Source organism: Felis catus, chromosome D1, assembly GCF_018350175.1.
Source record: "Felis catus isolate Fca126 chromosome D1, F.catus_Fca126_mat1.0, whole genome shotgun sequence".
NCBI lineage: Eukaryota > Metazoa > Chordata > Mammalia > Carnivora > Felidae > Felis > Felis catus.
The window spans coordinates 90,229,482-90,256,369 of NC_058377.1; the positions used below are offsets into that span (position 1 = coordinate 90,229,482).

Consider the following 26,888-nt stretch of genomic DNA (forward strand, 5'->3'; position numbering starts at 1 on the left):
CTTCCATTCTCTCCTTTTACAGATGAAGTAACAGATATCCTAAGAATATCTTTTGAGAGGAGAAAGGTCCGTAGGGTCCAGAAGCCCAGGATCAAGGACCCTTGCTGGTCTCTGTCACCACAAACTGGGCGGAGGCTGTGCGTGCTTTTTCACCGTCCTCATTTCTCAATGTTGTGATTCGATGAGCTTTCTTTACAAGTCCTCATCTCTGTGAAATTGGGGCGTGGGCACCCATTTTTGCCTCTTGTTTTGACATAAGCCAAAGTTCTGTTCAGTTGTAAATTTGGGCCGGAAAAACACAATCGTGTGCCACAGCAGCCTTCCTCGGTTTGCACATCTGCGGTTGGAAGTGTTCGCAGAGAAAACTTCACGAGGTGCCTTTCACGAAGGGAGCAGCACCGTCGATCTGTCTGTGCCTGCTCTTCCATCCACTTCCAGTAGGACTCGCCAAGCATTTCACTGCTTTCTTGAGGGTCTTCAGGGTTCAGTGGGTCAAGAGGATGAGTTTTGGGGTCAGGAAGAGCAGAGTTTGAGTTCGGCACATGTTAGTTAGGTGATTGTGTGAATGATGTACCCGCGATGGGCTTAATTTACTCGTCTTCAAGTGGGGGTAATATTATTTACTTCACAGGGCTGTTAGGGTTAAAAGGGAGGGAACGTGTAAGCACTTCGCACGGTGCCTAGCACAGAATAATCGCTCAATAGTGGGATGTTGTAGGCAGATGTATCTGATAAGGGGAGGGGTACCGAATGCAGAGAGGATCAAGTGACAAGGTAAGCTGCCCACTCAAGTCCAGTGTGGGGACCACCTGTCGCTCTAATGTGACAACAGAGGCCAAATCTCCAGAGTTTACTAGGTGCTGAATGGGGGGAGGAGACACACCCCAGACAGGAGCTGTCCATCCGACAATGCCTTCATCTGCTAGGTGGCTGTCCTCCTAAGCAGAACATTAGAGGTGGTGACATAATCCACCTGGGAGATCTGAGGGTGAGCCTGAGCTCCAGGCTGTGGATCTCCACCCCAGGGGCTCGTCTGGGGGAAAGAGGGAGATGGGCGAGCCTGTGAAAGGATAAGGGAGATGCGGGTTAGACATCTAGACAGAGGCCAGGCCCTTTGCTAGCAAAGAGGAAATCAGGTCTTCAAGGAGGACAGACGTCTACAACCAGGATTTGAATCCAGTGGGAGGCTCTTGGTTTTTTACCCCCTCGCCACAGAACACAACGTTCCGGCAAATGGACCTAGGTGAGCACATCAGGCTTCACTAGGGTGTGTGGATCTGAGCAATTTTCTCAGCATCTCCATGTCTCACTTTTCCTCCGGTGTAAATTGAGTTACTTCCTGCTTGGCTGAGTTGTTGTGGGGACCGGAGAAAATGTACATTGGGTGTCCAGTACAACGTCTGGAGTGTCCTTGATAAAAATGGTAGCTGCTACTAGTGTGTATTCTGGTTCCTAAGGGGTTCAAAGTCCCTAGGAGCTGAGTGGTCCAGGAAGGTAGCATGGCAGTTCTTTCCAAGATCCAGTAAATGGGATGGTTGGCTTAGACCAGCACTTCCAAAGGTGGGTTCCTCAAGGCCTTGAGATACTCTATAATAAAAACTTCTACGGTCAAATGTTGACATTCAAACTGAATTTCAAATTGCGCATCAGAACATTAAAAACACTGTGAAGTCCTGCAGTAAAGAAAACTCTTTTTGTTGAATCTTTGTGTGGGGCATTTCCCAAACTGTGAGGTCTCTTTTTTCTTTCTCCTTCCTCCTTTCTTTCTTCTTCTCTCTGTTCCTACCTTTTCTCTTTGTCTTTCTTTTTCTCCTCTTCCTCCCTCCCTCCTTCTTTCCTTTATTTTCTCCTTCCTCCCTTCTTTCTTATTTTCCCTCTTCCCTTCCCTGCCTCTCTCTCTCCTTCTCTCCCCTCCCAACTTCCCAGGACACCTCTACAATCTGGGGGAGCTTTGACTAAGACCTACTCTGAATGTCTGAACAACCCAACACAGTGACTTATCTAATGAAATTCCTGCAGTTCTCCATCATATTTAAATGAAAAAAAAATTGCCAGAGAATAGTGTTCAATCTTAATCTTTGTCCATATGTCAGCTTTCTCTTTTGTGGATGAGCACGAATCTGATTGGACTTTGTGGATGAGCACGAATCTGATTGGGCTTTTTAGAGCAATGTTTCTCAAACTCTCTCGTTCATGCAAGCTCCCCAGAGAAATTGTCACAATACAGGTGCTGACCCAACGGATCTGTGGTGGAGCCGGAGATTATTCTGCAAGCTCTCTGGTGATGGTTGTCACAAAAACAGACTCCCAGGCCTCACCCTAGATCTCTGGAGTCAAAATATCCACTTTCATGAGATCTCCAGGTGATTCATATGCACAGAAAAGTTTGAGAAGCGTTGGTCCAGATCAGGGCTTCTCAAATCTTAGCTCTAGTGACATTTTGGGGCTGTCCTGTACATTGTAGGATATCTAGTGGCATCACTGGCTTATACCCATCAGATGCCAGTCGCACTCCCCTTCCAATGATGACAAGCGAAATTCCTCCAGAAATTGACAAGAGTGCTCTGTTTTTGTTGTTGTTGTTGTTGTTGTTTTTTGGAATCCATCAAACTGTCTCATATTTCTGTTTCTGGGGCATCTGGAGATAATTTGTTTCTTCTTCCTGTGAAGTGTCTTGTTTCTTAAAAAAAATTTTTTTAATTGAGGTATAATTGACATATATCATTAGTTTCAGGTATACAACATAATGATTTGATATCTGTATGTATTGTGAAATGACACAATAAGTCTAGGCAACATACATCACCGATACAGAGAGAGTTATAGTTTTTTTCTTGCAACTAAGATCTCGGCAACTTTCAAATACGCAACACAGTATTATTTAACTACAGCCACCATGCTGTACGTGACAGCCCCAGGACTTATTTATCTTATGAAGTTTGTAACTTTTGACCCATTTGGAGATGAGATAACCAAATGATAATCTCCCTTAAAGCTGGGTTGCCTGGGTGGCTCAGTCCGTTAAGTGCCCGACTTTGGCTCAGGTCATGATCTCGTAGTGTGAGTTTGAGCCCCGTGTCAGGCTCTGTGCTGACAGCTTGGAGCCTGAAGCCTACTTTGGATTCTGTGTGTCCCTCTCTCTCTGCCCCTCCCCTGCTCACACTCTGTGTCTCTCTCTTTCTCAAAAAATAAACATTAATATATATACATATATATATATTAAATAATAGAGTTGCCCATCTGTAGTTCCCAAAGCTGCCTAACATCAGAATCACCTGAGGAGGCTTGTAGATTCAGATTCACTAGAACTGGGGAGGAGCTTAGGAATCTGTATTTTTTTTTTTTTATAATTTTTTTTTCAACGTTTATTTATTTTTGGGACAGAGAGAGACAGAGCATGAACGGGGGAGGGGCAGAGAGAGAGGGAGGCACAGTATCAGAAACAAGCTCCAGGCTCTGAGCCATCAGCCCAGAGCCTGACGCGGGGCTCGAACTCCCGGACCGCGAGATCGTGACCTGGCTGAAGTCGGACGCTTAACCGACTGCGCCACCCAGGCGCCCCAGGAATCTGTATTTTTTAAAAAATAAATGTAACAGGTTAGACTTATGTAACACTTAACCTGTGTCAGGTGCTGTTGTAGAAGTTTTACATCCATTAACTCATTCAATCCTGGCCCCTATAAGGTAGGTACTGGTATTGCCTCTACTTTACAAAAAAGGAAATTAAGCCACAGAGTGGCTTCTTAAGATTTCAGAGCCAGTATTGGAAACTGATGGGGGCAGGGAGGTGTCTGTCCACAGAATCTGTTCCCACGTGCTGGGGACCCTGGAGATGGCTGGTATGGGGACTGCATAGCCCAGGTGTCTTACCCTCTTGGTAGTTACCCATTTCAGCACTTGGAAAGATGGGACCACTATCATTTTCAAAGTTGTTCTTTACGCCAAGGTTACTGGTATCTTCACTTCATCTGGGCATAGTAACACAGTTTACCATTTAGGGCATTTTGATCGATTTCCCCCAGAAATCTGACAGAAGCAACAGACTTTTCCTGCCTTTCTTTTACTGCCCCCTTTCCCCACTGCTTGTGTTCTATTAGACAAAAGCTTATATCTTGAGTTTCCAAATAAAACAGGGGAAATACAAACAATGGGTATATCCTAGTAACTCTTTATGAAAGAAGAAAGAGTTATTTAAAAAGATCTAGAGTTTAAATGATTAACAGTGTGACTGACACAGTCTGTTATGGATAACCTTTATTTATTTTCACCTCACCTGGGGCAGAATGATGGTATTGAAGCTGTGATTAATCACAGTGGTGAGAGTCACATGAAAACAAAATTAATTTTTAAAAGGCCTTAATGTCAAGTCCTTCACCCAAGTCCCAACATCCAGGAACACAAGTTTCTAGGACTATGTCCTGGAGTTATTTCTAGAACTAAAGTTGTTTTTAAAAAGTTAGAGCTTGCATAAATTAGCATTTAGCATATTTCAGTATTATAAGTTCTTTAACACATTTAGTCTCTCCGACAACCCTATTGGTTGGTGCTATAATTACTAGCAGCTTACAGATGAGACGATTGAGGCACAGAGGGGTTGTGTAACTTGCCCAAAGTCACACAGCTGACAAGTGGCAGAGCTGGGATTCTAACTGGGTTGCTCTGGCTCCAGAGTCTGGGCTCTGAACTACTTTTACTAGATTTTGGTTAGGATTATGTCAACTCACTGTCATGACGTTGGTAGCTCTGTGCTGACGACAGCTTACATTGTCATTCTCTTTGTCCTTCATTAATTAAAAAAAATGGGGAACAAAGGAACATTAGTCAATACTATTAGTTTGATTGGCAATATATATCAAGACACAGATTCCGTGGAGGAAGGTAGAAGGCTATGATAAAAACGATCCTTAATTGTGAAGATGTTGGGCAAACGTGCATGACGGCTGCTCGTGGGACCGTAATGTTGCCCCTCCTGCAATATTTCTGTGTCAGAGGGGGCTTAGCTGCAGTGACTCAGGAGTATATTTAAGGGGCTGTGGAAATGCTAGCATAGAGATTTGGGATCAGGGAGACGTTTTAGAATCGCCATTTGCAGTGGAGATGGCCATGTCTACTGTCTAAATAAGGCTCTCAACAGAGGGTATCAGTACTCCTGATGGACCTGAGTATTTCGGGTGAACAGTTTTTTGTTTCTTTGGGGGTTTTCGCCCGAGAGAATCAGAGATGAGCAAACATGGCTAGCAGTTTCCCCCACCCCTTGCTACTCTCTCTAAAGCTGCTAATGGTCTCTCCCCCACCTGAACTGTTAAAACACCTAGCTCCAAGCTTTCCTGAAAGGACATGTTTTCATCATTCTTTCTGCCTCTTTCAAAGCATTCAGAAGGCATTCTGACCCAGAGTTCCAGGACCCTTGGATTCAGCTGCTGCAGGCCTGTGACACATGCACCGAGTGCCCCCGTGTCCCCCATAGCCTGGGAGCTCCTTTTTGGTGGAAAGGGTGATCTCCTTTGAAGTATTTCAACTCTGCTGAGCTATTTTAGAAAACCCAGTCTTTCAGAGTCCTTATTTGAAACATTAAAAAAAGATGAAAATCAATTAACTTTACACATGAAAAAATTCTTCATAGGGTTAATCTTCCTTTACATAATTTCTTGATTATGTTTGGAAGGAAATTGCCTTGATTATACCTTGGAATGGAAAGGAATGTCTTTTAATTAATTTGGAACATGTGATCGTGATGCTGATTTGTACCCCGGAATGATAAATTGGGTTGGGAGCAATAAGTCTGTCTGATAAGGGGTGAGCTGCAGTTTTTATTTTATTTTTGGCTGAGTGGTGATCCAGAGTTCTGCTTTCTTAAAGGGAAAAAGCAAAGGGTCTGTTTTCTTATTTGGAAGCCAGGCTGAGTTCTATTGGCTTTTGGTTGCAGGATCATTTGTGAGAGCGTTTTGGCAACGTCTGCTTGCTTTCTTTAAAACAACAAATTACTGGGGTCATAAACTGAGACACTGGCAACTACAAAGCTAAGAACTCTGATATCTTTGAATGACAGAGCTGGATGGGGCAATTATATGACAGTATCTAGTGGCTACTCTTTATTGAGGGCATTATCTCATTTGATTTTAACTCCCTTTCACTTGAGGAAATTCTGAAGCGAGATCAAATATCCTGACCAGGTTCCGACTGTTAGCTAATGGTTAACCCTGGTTTTAAAACCAGATCTGTTTATTCCAAATCTACTGTATTTTATTTTATTTTATTTTATTTTATTTTATTTTATTTTATTTTATTTTATTTTATTTTATTATTTTTTCAAGTCTTTATTTAAATTCCAGTTAATTGACATACAGTGTATTATTAGTTTCAGGTGTACAATATAGTAATTCAACACATCCATACAGCACCCAGTGCTCATCACGAGTGCCCTCCTTAATTCTCATTATGCATTTAACACATCTCCCCACCCATTTCCCCTCCAGTAATCATCAGTTTGTTCTCTATCATTAAGAGTCTGTTGGTTTGCCTCTCTTTTTTTGTCCTTATGGTCAAGGCTATGGTTAATTGTTCAGGCGTTACGATGTTAGGAATCTGGGGGCTTCTTATGTGACTAGTGGTAGATACTAAATTGCTAAAATTAATCTTAGTTTAAGTGGGTATAAATAACAAAATATACCTTGTAAAGTCTATCTGATGTGTAGTCGAATAATGTATCCATGACTTTCAATGTAGGGACTCATTTACCAGATAGCCTATTGTTTCTTTTGCTGATAGCATGACTGTGTTTGAATTTAGGGTTGATAAAAGGTTTAATGTAATAGAAAGTATTATTGATCTTTATTATGAGGCCATTATTCATTGCTGTGGCATTCCTTAAGTGTAGGTAAAGTATAAGAAGTATTTATTTCTAGGATTTTAGAATACATTGTTTAATTAAAAAAATAAACTGAATATTCCCAATGAGCAAATATCTGAGTATATTGCTGATAAAAATACAATAGATAATGTGATGAGGTAGAGTGGTGTCTTATACCAATGTCAAAGTGACCCATTTATTTACTTTTTGTATCCTGACTACTTGCAAATCACTGGATAATTCTTGCACTGTTTGTTTTTTTGTTTTTTGTTTTTTTACCCCCCTTAACAGAAGAGCCACAGTTTCAAAAGAAGATGTGCTCCATCTGAGAAAACTTTATAGTTGGTGTGTGATTAAGCCAGATGTTTACTGTACTTTGGGACATATTGAGAAGATGTTTAAACATCTTCTAAAACCTGTAATTGATAGGGGTGCCTGGGTAGCTCAGTTGGTTAAGTGTCCAACTTCAGCTCAGGTCATGATTCCATGGTTCGTGGGTTTGAGCCCCACATCAGGCTCTGGGCTCACAGCTCAGAGCCTGGAGCCTGCTTTGGATTCTTTCTCCCTCTCTCTCTGCCTCTCCCCTGCTTGTGCTCTCTCCCTCTCTCTCTCAAAAATAAGTAAATAATAAAAAAAAATTTTTAAGTTATTAAAACCTGTAATTGATTAATGTGGGTTGCATAATCTTCATCTTTCTGCTGGAGAAACTAAGGTCTATAATAGCTAATTGTGTTCAAGATTATCCAGAGTATTTCAGAATCATCCCTCCTTCCTGATATTTAATTCCTACTTGTTTGTTAATCCAAGACAACCAAATAGCATTCAGATGTGTTTAGTTTTTATATTAGTTCCATGACATAATATTAAAATATTTTTAAAATCACAGGCATGGTAAATATTTGATATAGAAAGTTTGGAGCATAAAAAAAAAGAAAAAGGAAAAACAAACCTCCTGGCAACTCAGAAAACCTCTTCACAAAGGTAGAGGAGAAAGAAAACAGTTTTTTGTTTTGTTTTGTTTTGTTTTGTTTTGTTTTAATAAGTGTTAAACTAGAATGTGTGGGCATCACAGGTAATCTGCCAAGAGATGACAAAGACAGAAAGAAATCTCACCCTTTAATATAGCCAAGCAGATACAACCCATTTTATACATGTTCTCAAGATAAAGGATAACTAGTCCTCAAGTTAGGGGACATGGCAGCACTATTTGCTACACATAGTTCATCCCAAGTTCACCTGATAATTGGGATGGCCATCTGTGTTTGCGAGGTGACTTTATCCAAAGGAAGAGTAAGTTTCTAATATCTTTACGACAGGAGGTAGGTTTGTAATAGGGATCCAGGAAGTGAGGCTCCTATCCTTCCAGGAAGCTGAGAGGCAGCCTATCTTTCTTGATGATTACATTTCAGAGAAATGACTCCTTGGTCCTTGAGGAAACATTTCTAGATTTTAAAATTGGCAAGAGGCTTACTTAGCTTTTAAAAAGATTTACAAGGGCATCTGGGTGGCTCAGTCAGTTAAGCATCCTAGTCAGTTAAGCATCCTACTCTTGAACTCAGGTCATGATCCCATGCTTTGTGAATTCAAGCCCAGAGCCAAGCTCTGTGCTGAGTGTGGAACCTGCTTGTGACTCTCTCTCTCTCTCTCTCTCTCTCTCTCTCTCTCTCTCTCTCTTTCTCTTCCTCTCTCTTCTTCTCTCTCTGTCCCTCCGCTGCTCTCTCAAAATAAATTTAAAAACAGCACACACAAAAAAAGATTTACATACATTTCAAACAGGCAAAGAGCTTATAATGACTACTTTTTCAAGGTAAAATCTCAAAGAACAAGGCAGCAGGAGATGGTCTTTTTCCATTTTCTTTACCTCAAGGAGAATTAATTTTTTTTAATTTCTAATTCATATTGACCCTTATCACAAAAGCATCAGCATCACCTAGGAACTTTAGTTAGAGATGCAAATTCTCAGATCCCAACCCAGACCTACTGAACCAGGAACTCTGGGGATGGATGCAGCAATCTGTTTTCATAAGTTCCTGATGTTCCCTGAAGCCCAAGCATCTTCACTGAGAAATGTTGACAGCAGGTCATAGGAAAAGGATGCGGGGATGGTGAAGGATTGTATTTTACTTGATTTAAGAGTTAGCTGCATTTGGCATTAGACAGTCACCTGTTTGGCTAGCATGTTACCCTTAGTTAATTGGCAAGAAATTAAGATATCTGACTTAAAGATACTAGGTAAGCTTCAGCCAAGATCACCAACTCTTAATGACTTGGGTAATGGAGGAGAGCAAAGCAAAAACATTATTAAAAAATACTAATAACCAATGTTTACGTTCTTTTGTCTGTAGAGTGCATTCTCTGATTTGAAGAGTTGTCTGATTTTCCAGCAGATCACAAAATACTTAAATTAAGCAAAGCCATAAAAGCCAAACTCAAGAGAAATGAGACATCTGTGTAATTTTCTCACATACACCCCTTCTTAAATCCACCTGGCTCTCCCCTGGGTACCAAATCTATTCTTCACTAGTCTTCACAATGTTGGATGCAAAATAGAATCACCTGAAGATTATTTAAAACCAAAACAGCAGCAGAGGCTAGAAGGGGGGAGGGACAGGAAGTAAGCATGCTCCTCACTTCTCAGCAAGGACCAGAACCTCCATGGACCTTCAAGACAAAACATTCAGAGACATTGTTGGTGTTCTAGGCACAGGACGGAGGAGGGTTATTTGGAGTAGTTTGGAACTGTCTCATTTAATGAGTGTGTCCTGAGCAGTTTTCATACTTCAAATCTGACCCATTCCTGAAAGACAGCCCTAATACCTTGGCCCCGTTCATGTGGACCTCACCCTCACGACCACATCTAATCCTCATCACCTCCCAAATGTCCTACTTCCTAATACCAGGACATCGTGGGGTAGGGACACGGACGTTCAGATCATTACAGGATCCGCTTGCTGGAGAAGGTCGTGAAGAAGAAGGATAAAGAAAACCAGGAGATTCTGTGGTGACCTGAGTTTGGAGGTAGAGAACCTTCTGTGGAAGTCCCTGATCAGTGACCTTCTCCTCCTCCTATCTGTCCATCTGTCCGTGTGACCCTGTTAGCAGACAGGAGTGTTCTGGTCATTTTTTTTCTTTTGGTGGAAATCTAAGTGATCCTCAAAAAAGTTATAGAAAATTCAGCATAAGATATTTTGACTTCCGAATGTTACTTTTCATGCTCTATTTGGCTTGTCACGTGTTGATGCTAATCTTAAAAAAGGCACAAAGGGGGAAAACACACACACGATCCAGAGTAACTCCTGGCAATATTTCGTTCTGTCCTTTTAAGGCTTCTATCCATGGGAGTTGACTTAAAAAAATCGACCTCTACCATTCTCCTAGGGGGTCTTTCTGGAATTAAAGCAGCCAGGTAAAAAATCACTTGATATAAAACTTAACTTTTAGTGGACTGTATTTCACATATAGAAGACTGCACAGGAATGAGACATTTTGCATAATATTTAATTAGTGGCTGTTTGCTTGGTAAATCCTAATGTGACCCGTGAAGCAATCACAATAATTGTGGGCACAAATTGCATATGCAAAATTGAGCCCCGGTGGGTGTCCTCATCCCCTATGCTTATACCCCAGGGAATTACTGGTTCCTGACAATAGGGTTGTCTGCAGAAAGTTGCTGGTTTTCTCTTTGCTTCAGTGCTTTGCTTTGAAGCAGCTGAGAGATTAAAAAAAATAAAGAACTTCACAATAGCAGAAAAGGAGGGGAAATCAGGGGTCGGGAGAGTGCCTTTTGAACTGCCAGTTAGAGCTTTTATTGACTTCACTCATTCAGAGGAGTGAGGTCTTACCTTTCATTATTATTCAAGAGGCTTTCTTACTATCAGACGGTAGTTTCCTTGGGGTTGTGGCCATGTCCCCTGTTTCTTCTGTACCCCCTGTAGTACTTTTTCTAGCGTTGGGGAAGTGGCTCAGGAACGACCTGGAGAATTTAACTGAGGACCTGGGGTAGTATCACAGGGTGATATTTTGATATTTTTGTCTTAACTGAATTTTGCATTTTTCTGTGCATAATCTTCCCCCGGATTACCAAGGCCTCTTCCTACCTCTTAGAGTGGTTACTGGAGGCATGCAAAGGGAAAAAGTTAGTATTCCAGGTTTGGTATTTAAAGTTATGTTTTTTGATTCTGCAGTAAGGTAAGGCCTTTGTCAAGAGAGGACAAGGTTTTCAGAGCCCCTGTTACTGCCCACCCCCGCCACGTGAAGAGAAGTCCCCAGTGGATTAATACCAGAGATTTCCATGTGCAGAGTCTCCTCCCCGTGCCTAGGACAGGTAGGGCAAAGACTTGATGTCCAGAAGGAGGACAAATTTGCAGAGCCAGGGAACGTGTGTGTAACACCTGCAGTGAGTTGGGGATTATGGGTGTGGATGTGTTTCACAGGCTGCCTTTGCTGTAACCTGTGGGCGTCTTCATTAGAGGATGCTGCTCAGCACATCCTGGGTAGGTGGCGGAGGGCCTGGCTTTTCTCAACCAGCCTGAATTCTCAAGTGACTAAAAAGGGGGCCTAAGAGTTCCTCATGCCCTCAGGGAGAGCCACTGAGTAGGCCCTGAATTGCAGAGCCTGACTGGGGAGCTTGGCAGAAAGGGGTTGCTCCAGTGAGTAGGGGAGCTACTGTTGCTGAGGATGGCCGGTCAGGGATCCCTGGCCACGCCTCAGAGGTTGTCCACTGTGCCGCAGGAACTGAGGTCAGGCTAGTCTACAGATGTCATGTGAGGCCAGCCATAGCCTTCAGGGGCACCAGCAGAATGTCCAGGGCACAGGGTCATCATGCTGCTGTGGTCTGCAGTTCAGGGGTCAGCCCAGCCTGAACCCTCTGCAGCAGAGGCCAAATGACCACCTAAAGGAGCCCAGCCATCTCCCTTCTGTCCCTGTCAGGTCACATAAGCCACATTGGTCTTCCCATCCTCCAAGGTGCCATCTTAGGAGGCAAAGCAGGTCAGACTCAGAAACACTGAGCATTAACCAAGCCATCCAAGCAGAGATGTGATACCAACAAAACCCGAATTAGTAGGCTGGACAAACATTTCATTGTTCCCTCCTGCCATCAACCGGGTGGAGAGGCCTGTGAGGGAAACCAGATCAATTACAGAGGAATAAAAAGGCTATTTGTTTTTGTACATCTGAGTATAGTGTAAGTGAATATTGATCCTGCTACAGTGTGTTTTATGTTTCCTAAAATTCTGTAGGAATGAATATTTCCCAGCTTTCTCTGTAAGCTCCCAAGTTAGATCTCTGTTTATAAAGGCGTCAGCAGGAGGCAGTGCCTCCCAAGGTGGAGGTTATGTGGGACAAAAGCTTCCTGGCTGCTTCCGAGGGTCTGGGAGCCTGGGACACCTGGCATGAGTGGACCAAAGCTTCTGGCAAGCAGATTCCAGCAAAGAAATATGCTTATTCTCCTAGAGGGATCCCCTACCCTGCCTTCTCCCAGTCAGCCCAAATGTCTCAATTTGCATTCAATGCTAACTCATCTCCAGGGATAAGGATAAAAACCACTTTGAATTTAACTTTTTAAACTAGGAAACAATAAAGCTGTCAGCTTCTAAGGGAGTGAAAGAGATTCTCTGTCTCCCACTGCAAATAATGCATTTTTTCCAGATACTGGAGGGTATGTGTGTGTATGTGTATGACAGTCGCATAAAAAAGCCAAGTGTTGTGAGAATTAGAAACAGCATGGACTGTAGGACCTAGCCAGACCCTGGCATGCAATGAGGTTATTAATAATATGGAGATAACTGTAAAAATATGGGGTGACCAGAATTTTCTTGGGTGGATATTCAGTCAGCCTTCAGTCTTTAAGTTCACATCAGCTGCAAGGTGAGGCTGTGAGAGAGAGTGCTATCAAGTGATTCTGGTCATCAGAAGGGTGCTGGTTGAAGTGGGGAAGGGAGCTACCATTTATTATCCCAGGCCAAGAACTTGTGCATGTTTTCATGCAATATCACATTTAATACTCTTAATATCATGAAGTAGAGATTTAAGTACTGATTCTATTCATAAGAAAAGAGGCTTCAGTGGTTTAAATGACCTGCCCAGATCCCCTGCTGATGGGTGGGAAGGTTTGAATTCAAATCTAAATCTGAATTAAAAGACTCTTTTGCTATCCTACACTGCCTCCTCTTGGGACAGATGAGAAAATCTCCCAGAGGGATCTAACCGTCGTCTTCCGTACTTCTCCTTTGTAGAACAGATCTCATCTATACTTTTTTTTTTTTTAATTTTTTTTTCAACGTTTATTTATTTTTGGGACAGAGAGAGACAGAGCATGAACGGGGGAGGGGCAGAGAGAGAGGGAGACACAGAATCGGAAACAGGCTCCAGGCTCCGAGCCATCAGCCCAGAGCCTGACGCGGGGCTCGAACTCACAGACCGCGAGATCGTGACCTGGCTGAAGTCGGACGCTTAACCGACTGCGCCACCCAGGCGCCCCTACTACTTTTTTTTTTTTTTTTTTTTAATTAAATGTCTGTCTTTCCTTCTGGATGGTGAGCAATGTGAGACCTGGGGCCATGTCTGTTTCGCTTACTAGAACACACGACACGTGCTTGGCACGTACGTAGTCCGTGCCCAAGTTTCATTGGCTGACTGTAAGTAATCATATGATATTGGAGCCCTGAAGGTACACTAATGCAAATTTTGGGGATTGTTCTTTGTGGATAAATAAGTTTCCTGATCTATGCCTTTGATTAATTTAACAAAATAATTCTTTTTCTCCTAAGGTTATAGGTGGCTGGTGAGATTCTTTGATATTTATACTAACTCAAAAGTCCCACAAGATTGATAAAGAGGTAAGAAATGTCAAAGAACAGGCAGGTCATCTGCTGGAGGGATCGCTGTGAAAGTTTGATGAGTTTTCCTGCCTTTTCTCTCCTCCTCCCTCCCCCCCCACCCCCCACCCCACCTCTGGCTCCTTGTCCTCCTCTTTTCCTTCTTACAGATCAGGGTGAGATTTGTCTCCTAATGATTGGGCATGGACTTTGTGATCAGAATGGTTGTGGGGCTTATGATTTGAGGTCGGGAAAGGGGAGCCTTAAATAACCAGCCGTGGAGATTCAGAAATGGCTTGGAGGTCCATTAAGCTGATAACTACTAACCAGAAAGCAACAGGGTAGGGAGAGAGCAGACTATACTGAACAAGAGGTGAAAACGAGTTCCTAAGGGTAAGCTGATTACCCAGTATCGTTGCCCTGACGAATGCCTTGTGTCCATATGGAAATAAGTCTAGTCACTCCTTGCCCAGGTGATTTCTGAGCTGAACGCGCAAAGGTTAAGCACGTAGGGAGGGCTGGGAAAGCAGTGCGTCTGTTTTAGTGGGGGTGGATATTATTTCCGCCTAAGCCATTTTTAGCTGGGGACCACATGGTGGCAATGTTGCATCATTCCTTGGGAAACCTTACCCCACAGCCTGACTCCAGGTAAATTCAATTGCTAAGCAATAAATTGGGAGATGCAGGACGGTGTTGGTTTAACCAGTGAACATTATACTTGTATTTGGTACCAATGATTGTGTTTTCCATGACAAAATATAGCATACTCCAGGAAAAGTAATGCATTTTCACCCCTTGTTAGAACACTCGTGTAATTCAAGCCAATAACAAATGCAGACAACAGTCTGAATTCCAGCCTTTAGGCTCCGTTTTCCCCAAGATCAAACTAATTAGTTTTGTTCTATCCAGTCAACACCTGTTTGAGAAGAACATTTAGTGTCATAAAACAAACCACCCACCAAGAAATAAGGAGACTGTGAAAGGCCCACATACCAACATCATGTTGCCAAGCTCAGCTCTTAAACAAAGCCTTACAACCTACCCTGGTGGTTCTCTTGGAGAAAACTCTATTTTCTAACATAAACTTCTCCATAAAAAAAAAGTGTGGAGTTGTGAAATGTTTCTAAGCAAATGATTCTGTTGGGAATCTTTTCCCTCCTCGCTAAGAAGCAATCTCTCAGGACGTGTTTGGGGCTGAGTTCTTTGAGCAAGTCTTGAGTCCTCTGATTTCTGAATGTGTTTGGTGGGGGGAAGGGACTAAAATCAAATTATGCGGCATGATCAAATGCCACAAGGTTTGGAATCCTGCAAAGATTGAGGGACTGAGAGGGAATGCTGAATACTTTTTGATGGTTCCGAAGGTAAGGTTACAGGTGTTGGAATTGTTCTAGTAAAGGACGAAGTATAAATAAGTTTCTTTTATGGAGGGGGGTGAAGGGAAAGTATGCTGCTAGATCAGCGGTTCTCAAATCAACCTGGTGGACTTGTTAAAACAGTACTGGATCCTATTCCCCCAGAGTTTCTGATTCAGTTGGCCTGAGGAATTGCCATTCTAACAAATTCCCAGGTGGAGTGAGTGCTGTTGGTCTCTTGGAGAACCTGGACTCAAGACCTGTTTTTCTTAATACATGGGCAGCTGGGTGAGTCTCATTTAGATGCTCTGCATGTTATGTCGAGAAACATGGACTCCATGGAATTAACAGCTTACTGTAGGATATAAAGATGTGAGTTCAAATACAGGATCTATAATTCGGGAGCTGCGTGAATGAGGGCAGTAAATCAACTTCCTGGAACTTCCATCTGTCATCTGCAAAACAGGGTTTTACTCAGATATCAGGATTTGAATCCTGGATCTGCTAATTACTCTGTGGTCTTGTACAAATTACTTAACTACTGAGTCTGCTTCCTCATGGATTAAAAAGAGAGGTCTTTATTCAGAGTTATTTCGGAAATAAAACATTTAATGTTCAGGATTTACTGCTCCTTCCTTCCCTTCTATTTTTCCTTCCTCAGTTTTGTGTACCTGAAAGCTCTTTATGACCTATAAAACCTCATAGACACATTAGTTAATATTTTACAGAGAAATGGCTTTAGGAGAAGCCTTTCTGGATTCCTTAGATGGTCAGTTTTCATGGCCCAGACTAGTTAGTTCAGAAAAATTTGCTATTTTCTTTCCTTAATCTCATATTTGTTTGACTGAAATCACTGGGCAAGCCAGAAGTTTGCATAACATAGTTTGGGTTGCAGGAGGAAGCTCTGATAATTCCTGGATTCTTCTCCAGCTTGGGTTGGCCAGCTCTGCTTCTGTCCTTCAGCTCCCATTTTTAAAAATATGAACGAAGACTCAAGAATTAGATGACTAAATGCAGCATGGTTTAGAGAATGGGGGTTGGCTGGGTGAGGAGATCTTTCCAGATCCCTTTTCCGGGTTCCAGGATAGGCTGGAGCCCAAGCAGAATGTACTGACTGGTTTCTGCCTCTGGCTGTTTCTCCAAGATGTCAACATGACTTGTTATAAAGTGAAAAAATAGTTGGTCATAGGAACGTTGATTTGAAGATGTTAAGACCTCATTCTGTTTCTGCCTGTACTAGAAGTATAATCCTTGAGTTAGTCATTTCCCCTCACCAGGCCTCAGTTTCCCCATTAATGAACTGAGGGGTTTGTGTGAGATCAGGCTTCTTAAGCAGCAGTGTATAGATGGGGTTAGTGGACCACCCCAAACTCCAAATCTTGTGGTTGTGCAATTTAGTGGAGAGAGAGCCCATAGCTTTTATCAGATTCTTAAAGGAGTCTGTGGCACTGAAAAAGTTTAAGCTTTGGTGTTATTGAAAATCATGAAGTCTAGTCTTGTATCTCTGCCTGTGCTGCTAAATAACCATTTTGAATGGGCTTTTAATCACACAATTAAAAGGGATGAACTAGCTCTTTGGTATTGTATAGATACTGCCTATGAGTCCTACCATTAAAGGAAATTAGCCTTTTAAACAACAGTGCAAGAATGGAAAAAGATCAATGGCAAAGGAAAGGATAGAGTCATAGAAAGTCTCCTTGGTAAAATACAGCAGCAGCTTTGTAAATGTACCACTGTCCATGGACTATAGAAACTGGGCTTTATCAGTATACTTAGAATTGATCAGATTCAAAGCAGTAAATACTCGCTAGTCAATTCACATGAGATTAGTGGACAAACTAGAAGGCCAATGTGACTGTTTACAACAAGAGAGGACCCCTTGTGTGTGCCTGGGTGGCCCTTGTTCTAGGCGTCGAGCTATATTATTAATCAGTAGATGATTGAATAAAGATTCAAAGCAAAAGGATGAAGATTCCTTTTCAAGGAACATTTATTTGGAGTCAAATTGAGGTCCCAATGTGCCAACATCATTGATTATGTTTCAGAAAAACCCTGGTAGATTTTTTGCTTCCTTCTATTCAGGGATAAGTTTATTTGGTTTGTCTGTCAGTGGCCACCCTTGTTTCCAAGTTCTTTGGGGGGAAAATTCCCTTTGCTCCCAAGTACTGCCTTAAGCTGATTATTTAAAAAAAATTTTTTTTAATGTTTATTTTTAAGACAGAGAGAGGCAGAGTGAGAGAGGTAGAGGGGCAAAGAGAGAGAGAGTGGGAGACACAGAATCTGAAACAGGGTCCAAGCTCTGAGCTATCAGCACAGAGCCTGACACGGAGCTCAAACCCATGAACTGTGAGATCATGACCTGAGATGAAGTCGGACACTTAACCAACTGAGCTGCCCAGGTGCCCTGCTGATTATTTTTGTTATTGAAAATATTCTTAAGGATCATCATATGCAAACCCAGTTATGTTGATGAGATATAAGGTATGCTTTTGTATTAACAACACCCTTTGGATTATTGACCTGTGTTGGAAGAAACTTGAGTGTCTAACCTTATGTAACACAATGGTAAATATCATTTTTCTTGAGTTTCCATTAACCATTTCAATGAAACTGGGGCATTTGTTCAAATACCTTTTTATCAGTTATTCTTACAATAAGAACTTATAGCCATAAGAAGTGTCTTATCTTGTTCTTGGCATCCTCTGTGTTTCCAAAGAGCCTGACTGCTTGGTCCTCTACAACTTGTCAGGTGAGCGAATCTCTTACCATCTGGGGATGATCATATTTATCCTATGCATTCCATACAGGCATATGAGATCATCGGGACTCGGTGCAGAACCTTGCCCACCTGAGCAGGCATTTTGTAAATTAAATCAGCAGTTGTCATAGAGTTCTAAATATTCTGCCTTCCAGAGAGAGATACAGGGCACATTGTAAGTGTACCTCACAAACCTCATGTAAAAAAAGCATGCCCTTATCCAAACTAGTCAAGACATTTTCACTGTTCAAGATGATCTCACAAGTTTTCTCCTGGAGTACCTATGCTGTGATTTGACTTAAAGAAATTATTTACCCAGAGCTTGTCAGAAACATATATACTGTAGAAAGTGAAATACTGAGCTGGAATCATAATGCTGATGCAATATTAGAGGCAGAAGATTTTAGTAACACAATCCTGCAGAATAGGATGCGAGCTACAGTTAGACACCTCAACCTCTTTTTTCCATATATTGGTCTACATGCAATTTTATCAAGGCCAAGCAGGAAGTACCATACATGAAACGAGTGAGGCTTGCTCTCTCGGACCCTCATTCCTCTTTAGCCTTGCTTTTGATGTGTGATGATGGACCTGCCCCAACTATTCAGGTCACCACCTCCACGTATTCTTTCCAGTGCCCTAGAAAAATGGCTAAATTTATTCAGATCTATCTAAGGCGTAAATGATTGACCACGGCTTGATATGTGCTTTACCTATATGGTATTTGCATTTTAACAGAAAAAAAAACCCTTAAATTTCTGGTTCTAGAATTTCATACCATAGCAAAATGGTAGGTTACATTTGGGGGAGCTGTAGTGAGGCAAACAGCACATCGCATTAAATCAGACTTCGTGCCATATTTCTAGATCTGAATTCTCTGTGCTCATTACTAACTGTGCAATTGATATTAATAACATAATGGTTACCGCCACTCCTTTAAGATCAAGCATGCATTAACCTGTGGGGTTGTTTTATAGTAATTAAGTGATAAAAACCTTTCTGAGGTTGGTGTGTGTGTATCGAAAGCTTTTGTAGTTGATTAGCAAGGAAGGAAGATGAAGGGTTTAATCAACCACCAGAATTGGTATGTTCAAGTTTATACCAGCACATTTCCTATTCTCTATTAAAGGAAGGCAGGCAGAAAGGTATGCGGGAAGGGAGGAAGGGAGGCAGACTTGCATCCACTGACATGCAGCACACATACTTTTTGTCGTTTTATCACAGGTTGGAGAAGATCCGTCCTTATGTTTCTCAACCCCACTGCCAGACCATGTGTAAGCTAAAGAGCCTGGGTTCAGCTGAGGAGGGAGTGATGCTGATGAGGAGGCCAAAATCAGAATTTTCTTCAAGGGTAGAGCCAGTTGGCTTTGTCCCTAGGCTGATACTGCTGAGGGCTCTCAGTCGGCCATTCTGTAATCATTGGGCCCAGGGTAACAAGGATGAGGAAATATGGTCGTCTCCATATAATCCATCTTGATGTTGGGAAACATACAAAAGTGAAATCTGTTGGTGGGATTGTAGTGATGTAATCTTTGTATGTAAAGAATAGCACCTTCCTTCTCCCTCATTCATTCATTCATCAAATGTTCCTTACAGCTCATATTTTCCTCTGGGCTTGGTGCTGAGAGAAGTGCAAAGATTGATAAAACATGATTCCTGACCTCAAATAGCTTACAGTAAAGTCGGGGAGGAAACTCCATACTGTTTCCCATAATGAATGTACCAATTTACATTTCCACTAATGCAGTACCTGGGTTCCCTGTCTTCCCACATCCTCGTCAACACTTGTTATCTTTGGTTGTTTTGCATAACAGGCATCCTAACGGGTGTGAGGTGGTAGCTCATTGTGACTTTGATTTACATCTTCCCGATGGTTAGTGATGTTAAATATCTTTTCATGTGCCTGTTGACCATTTTTATGTCTTCCTTGAAGAAAGATCTATTCAGGACCTCTGCTGATTTTTTTTAGATGGGCTCCTTTTTTTTTTTTTTTTTGCTTTGTTTTGTTTTTTTGCTATTGAGTTGTAAGAATTCTTTATACTTTTTATATGTCAGTCATTTCAATAGAGTGGTTTTTTTTTAAAGGTGGGAGAAAGTCTAGAAAACTAATATATAGAACACTTTGTCATATATATTGTATTAAGTGAATAGAGAGGAGGATATAATTGATTATTTCTGGGAGGACCCATAGAAGGCTTTTAGAGGATATGTCTGCTTACAACAGTGGGTAAGAGTTAGCAAGGTGGAGGAATGGGAAGTTTGAATATTCCTGTTGGAAGAAACATACAATACAGAGAATGGGAATGGTTCCTGATTTTCTGTGGCTACAGCGTAGGGTAGTGGGTAAGCGGAATGGTAGCAGATGAGACTGAAAATGTAAGTAGGGGCTAGAGGTGGGTTTCTGGGCCATGCCAAGAATTTTAGAATACACCTGTTAGGTAACAGGGATTCTCTAAATATTTGTTATCTGGAAAAATGTTTAATTTGTGATTAAATATTTAGAAAGAGCCTATGTCAGCACTGTGGGCAGTAGGTTGGATAAAGTATTGATTGTGTGACCAAGTAGGAAGGCTGATGTTATGGTCCAGTGAGAGATGAAGGGGTCTAAATTCAGTTGCAGTGAGTATGGAGGGCAGTGACAACTTTAGGAGATTGGCATCTCACTACTCCTTAGTATAATTGACATACTCCATTGGCTATCGATGTATGAATGCTATTGGAGTAAAAGTAGAAAACTCTAAAAAAAAAAAAGAAAGAAACAGAAGATAGTGAAGTGTTTTTTTTGTTTGTTTTTTTCTCAGAGAAAATGGAACAGCCTCTCAGGTAAGCACTCAGAGAGTGCTGCTACCTTGGAATGAGTTCTGGGTAGGTATTGATGGGGAAGTTTGCAGGAAGCTCCCAGATGCTTGGGTGCTGGGGAGGATGCAAAATTTAAAAAAGGAGGCAGGAGAGAAGAGCAGAGTGAAGATAAATCCCTTTGTTTTGTCAGAGACCAACGCTATTAAGCCCTTCAAGCAGGATTTCATATTATAACAGTAGTGGTAATGATAGCAGTAAATTACATCACCCTAAGCATTTTGGGTATAGTAGCTCATTTAATGATCACAACAACTCTGTAAGGAAAGGGAAGCTCAGAGAGGTCAATGACACCTAAGGCAGGGCTAATAAGCAGGAGAGCTGGGCTTTGCACCCAGACAGGCTTGCCCACGATCCATGTGCTCATGGCTGAGCTGTCTCCCAAACCATTGGTAAGAGAGGACCTCCGCTCTAAACCCTGGGTTATGTCTGTTTCTTTATCTCAACGATTCCAAAGGGAGCCATTCCAATTCTATATTTAGGTTAGAATGGAGAAAGACAGGGAAGGATATTATCCTTCCGTCTGTGAATTCCAGGTGATAGCCAATTAAGGAAGAGGACATAATCCCACGCTCTGGGATGCCTAACAGGCTGGCTGGTCCTTTGGGGGACCAACTGACCACATTTGAAAGAATGTTGTCTTTTTAGATCTAAGAGTGATGTTATTAAACCTGGGTCATTCCCCGTCAGCCCGCTTTTGGAAATGGTGGGCAGCTGAAGCCAAGATAACAAAGAAGATTAGAGGCAACTGAGACCTAACCAAGTCACAGACCTGGAAGATGAAAAGGTGAGTCTTGTTTGAAATTGCATCTCCTGGGTCCACTTCGATGCCTGCGCTTTCAGACTGAATTGTGGCACACACGCTTTTCTTTATTTTTAAAAGGTAAAACATTGATTGTTCCGGAGACAAGAAACTCACCTTAGCTGTGAACTAATGCCCTGGTGGAATGTGGGGATCAGTCTCTCCACGGCTTTCTAACCCCTGGGCAATGTTTTATAGCAATTACCTGTACAACCAGTTGCTATAGTTACCTATTGTCTACACTTCAAGAGGAGAAATATCTAGCTAGGCTAGTTAGCAGGAGACAAATAGGCACTGGGGTGTGACAAAAAAGAGTGGGACATGCAGAAAAATATCCTTACCCACACAGGGACAAGTGTTAGAGCATCTACCCTATTCACAGGCCCATGATCATGCATCTCTACCCCCCCTCACCTTTTCCTGTAGGAAGCACCCCAGAACAGCCATGTTGGAAGCAGGTGACCACATCACCTGGTTGTATTGGACCATGGTGAACACCTGACCCAAGCTGGCGCAATCAGATACTCTCCTCTGGAGATTGGGGCTGAAGTTTTCTTAGCCGATCTGTCTGCATAAATGGTAAAACCTGTCCTGTGTACACTTGGAAGTCTAGGGACCATTTTCTATCCTGTGGAATGAGAAGGAAAAGGAGGCATGTGGATAAAGAAGAAGCCTGTTAGCAGAAGGAGTAGAAAGGGAGAAGATTTTGGGTGTTTTTCAGTTCCTGGTTCCTCTCCCTTTTTGAGTCATGATTATTTTCTTGCCTTTGAGTTTTTTTCTTTTGCTTCTGCTGCTGCTGCTTTGCACTTACTGGCAGGAATTTGTTTCTATTGTCACTAAACACTTATAATCTGTTCTAACATAGGTTATCCTCAAGATCACCATTATGGGTTGAATTCCCCAATTCATATGTTGAAGTCCTAATACTCAGTATCCCCATGTGACAGTATTTGGAGATAGGGTCTTTAAAGAGAATTAGGTTAAAATGAAATCATTTGGGTGGGTGCTACTCCAATATGTCCTTGTAGGTAGAAGATATTAGGACCCAGATGTACACAGAGGGAAGACCATGTGAAGACATGGGAAGAAGGCAGCCATCTATGAGCCAAAGAGAAAAACCCTCAGGAGAAACTAAATCTTCTGATATTTTGGTCTTGAACTTCTAGCCTCCAGAATTGTGAGAAAATAAACTTTTGTTGTTTAAGACACTCAATTTGTGATACTGTGGTATGGCAGCCCTAGCGAACTACTACAACTACAATCCAAGATATGAGACTATAATTCCCGCTCCCTCTTCCTCCCACAAAGACAACTCAATACTTGGCTAACTGCTGCTTCTTTTCTTAATGGTGATCCTTAAAGACAGCAGCAAAAAGCTCTTTTGCTTTGGCTAAAAAGTAAGCCAATAACTGGCATTCAAGGACCCTGAAGGAGCACAGCTCTAGAGAAATACATCTTCTTAATACTCTTGTTTGGCTTAAATAAAGTGTTCAGCTTCACGTCTTCCTGAAGAGAGGTGCCTGCTAAGCTTTAATTTTACATGGGAAAATGATTATTTTTTTTACTAATTGGAATGAAGGGGAACTCTTTCTTCAATTTATTTAAACTCAGGTGAAGACAAAGTGAGTTGCTTTGCAGGAAGTACAAGGGCCTTGCAGATTCTTGCCATTGTACTTGAGTTCTGAGGTCAGTGTATGAAAAGGCTTTTCCATCAATCATGATCACATTAGAGAATTATGCAGAGGAAAGTGTCCAGGTCTTGCTTTTCATCAAGACCAGGTGTTAGGGAAGTGCTGTAGAGATTTCAAAAAAAAAAAAAAGTTTCAAGGAGAGGTGAAGGCCAAGAGTGAATAGAAAAAGAAAAAGATGTTGACTTACCTGGACTACAGTGGCGTTTCAAAGGTCACTGAATAGAGACAGGCTGCAAAAGAAATGGGAATACATGGTTTGTAAACTCAGGGAACACAATATGCGCTCATAGAAACAGGCACCAAAAGAATTCTGGCATTTGTGTGTGTGTGCCCCAAGGCAATTTCTCTTGAAGAGAGGAGAGGAGAGGGGCTGTGGGGACATTTTGTGATGTCTTCATGGTTCTGCGCAGCAGCATTGGTTACTGCTAGAATAGACATGGCAGGTCAGTTTCAACTCCTGCAGCTCTGAATACTTTGGAACATGATCTCCCTTGGAGGATTGTGTTGAGATAGGTTCTGAGGATGCATTCAGACTCAGTGAAAGGATATCAGTTAGGGATGATTAATGCATTAATACATAAATGCTGTACATGGCCACCCCTGAGATAAAAATTACAAACTGGTGGCCCATGGGACAAGTGGAAGCTGTGAGAGATTTCGTTTGGCCCAGATGGTCTTCTAAAAAAAAATAGCAGTGAAACATGTAAAAATAGAGATTTAATTAAAAAAACACCTCACATTTTTAGCTTCTCTTAAAAAATTGTAAATTCCAGTAATACTAATTATTTCCACATAACAGGATAGAGTTGGGTAGTGGTTCAGTTCAAGCCTGACCCCTGTGGACTTTGGAGTATGTCATCCAGGATAGGCAAGTGTGGTAGAGGCAGACAGTCATTTTGCATTTTGGCTCTGCTGTGAGGACTTGACCATGTTCACAGCATTTCCAAAGTAAGTATTTTTTTTAATTTTAATATTTGTTTGTTTTTGAGACAGAGAGACAGAGCTTAAGAGGAGGAGGGGCAGAGAGAGAGAGGGAGACCCAGGCTCCAGGCTCTGAGCTGTCAACACAGAGCCTGATGTGGGGCTTGAACTCACAAGCCGTGAGATCATGACCTGAGCCGAAGTCAGACACTTCACTGACTGAGCCACCAGGCACCCCTCCAAAATAAGTTTTGAGTGCAGTCTTTTCTGGAGGGGTTGGCAGCCTGAAGTTCTACAGGAATGAAATCCTCTTTGGTCTACTTATGTACATATGCTATTTCTGGGCATCATCTTTTGTAGTTGAAAAAGGAGACATTTGGGAGCACCTGCATGGCTCAGTTGGTTAAGGGCCTGACTCTTTCCGCTCGGTTCATGATCTCACAGTTTGTGAGATAGCTGTGCCAATAACACGGACCCTCCTTGGGCTTCTCTCTCTCCCCTCCCTCTGTCCCTCCTCTGCTCATGCACATGCTCTCTCTCTCTCTCAAAATAAATAAACATTTCAAAAAAGGAAAAATGAGACTTTCATCAAACTACTAGTTTATCTTTTTCTTAAAAAAATGGAATTAATGGTATCGACTAAACCGCTCCTTTGAGCTCTAAAGTCACGTGTCCATCTATCCACTTGCCATCCTCATTGTGTCAAAGACACTGCAAATATAAGTCTCCAAAATGAAGCTTATGTCCTACCTCATTTCAGTCCTTTCTGATGTCTATCTCAAGGAATAAGTCCTCCCTGCATTCAGCTATAAAGATTGAAACCTCTTGCTCATCACCTGCTGCCTCTTTACCCATTGCTGATCATTGTGAAGCCCCGGTAATTTTACTTTTAAATATCTGTTGACTCTGCCCCCTTCTCTTTGGCTCTGCTGCCCAGAGTCCTCATCTCCACTCACTTTTTGCCATAACAATGACCAAGACCTCCTAACTGGTCTCTCACACGTCCTTTTGTTCCACTCCAAACGTTTTTTCACACGTCAGCCACCCACAGCCATCTTTACAAATCCCAGAATTGATCATGTCTCCTCCCTGCTCCAAATAGTTTACTGGCTTCCTGTTGCTGTCGAGAAATAACTCCTTTGCACGCACTCGCTTTCTCACAAAGGCTTGGCGTTTGCTTTTTATGTGCCTTGTGTAGCTTCCTCTCTTCCTTAGCAAACTGATCTTCATGGGAAAGCAAATCATTCCAGTCCTCAGGCCAAAGCATGACTGGGGATACATTTATGTGAAGGATAAAGAATAGAGACAAATGGGGGCGCCTGGGTGGTTTAGTCGGTTGAGCATCCGACTGTTGGTTTTGGCTCAGGTCATGATCCCAGGGTCATGGGATCGAGCCCCACGGTTGGGCTTTGCCCTGAGCATGGAGCCTGCTTAAGACTCTCTTTCTCTTTCCCCTCTCCCTCTGCCCCTCTCCCTCTCTCTCAAATAAATAAATAGTAAAAAAAAAAATAGAGAAAAATAATTCTGCTTTTCTTGGGGTGATACTTGATTTTTAATTTCTTCTTTCAAGACTTGCTGTGACTGCAGCAGTTAGTTCTGGACTTTTCCTGCCACTGAAATGTTCACGTTCCCATAAAACTGATAAAGAATAACTATTTTACATGCCTGAACTGAATAATGATAACTCGGCACAGGGCCAGTTTGAGAGTCAGACTTCTAGTTCTTCTGAAAGCAAATTTGGATTGGGAACATAGCTCTATATGTACTCTTGTCTTCAGAGGACTAGCCTCCTCTAAGTTGACATTTTTTTTTTTTGTCTTAGGAGGTCAGATCCTGAATTTTGAGTGGCCATACCACACTGATTAGTTGAAGTGGATAATAGTCTATGGAGTTGCTCTGCCCAATATGGTAGTCACTCCCTATATGTGACTATTTACATTTATTAAAAATAAATGAAGTTAAAAATCTCATTCCTGGTCACCTGGGTGGTTCAGTTGGTTAAGTGTATGACTTCAGCTCAGGTCATGACCTCATGGTTCATGGGTTCAAGCCCCATGTCAGGGTCTGTATTGACAACTTGGGAGTCTGGAGTCTGCTTCAGATTCTATGTCTCCCCCCCCCCCCCCACCCTGCTGCTTGTGCTCTGTTTCTCTCTCTCAAAAAAATGAATAAATATCTTAAAAAATTAAAAAAAGAGATCTTAAAAAAAATCTCATTTCTTAGTTGCAGTAGCAATATGCACATGTGACGAGTGGCTGTCATACTGGACAGTGAAGATAAAGAACATACTGCAGAAAGTTCTATTGGACAGCATGCCATAGAGCTGCTGTCCAGAAAGGGATCTTCACTTGACATATATGATATGTCTGAAGGAACAAGTTTTTCTTTTGATTAGAAGTAATTAATCTGTTATTTTAAGTGACAATTGTTGTTAATTTGCTTTCTGTAAAACCATAAGGAAGGAAAATGAATCCACCTGATCTGGAGGGGAGGAAATAAGGGAAATAGCAAAACATGGAAGGCTGTTGAATTTGGAAAGAGAGCCCACTTTGGAGGTTCTAGGGGGATGTAGTGAGGAAGGCTGGGTTTGGGAGGGTTTCTCTGTGTCATGCTGGCTCCCATTGGACACAGACAAGATTATCACATGATTTATGTGTCCACAGGAGAACCCAATCTAGGGTACTTTCCACTTTTCCATAGGATTGGGCTAATTGTTAGGGAAGAAACTGAGCAGTCCCCATACTGGGAACAGGACGATTAAATGCCGGTGATGTGACACCCTTCCAAAAATTCCTATCTCTGTCATGGCACCTCCATTCATTTTCTGACATACCCTTTAC

At 42.0% G+C, this 26,888-nt stretch overlaps 1 long non-coding RNA gene across 2 annotated transcripts in view; it reads left to right on the top strand.

The window, feature by feature from the left end:
* The first annotated feature begins 21,132 nt into the window (after positions 1–21,132).
* Positions 21,133–26,888, top strand: part of LOC123380575 — a 231,228-nt gene continuing 225,472 nt past the window's right edge. For both annotated transcript variants that reach the window (XR_006586536.1, XR_006586535.1), the window contains exon 1: positions 21,133–21,421. This is a non-coding gene — a long non-coding RNA (uncharacterized LOC123380575). The remainder of the gene's footprint in view (positions 21,422–26,888) is intronic.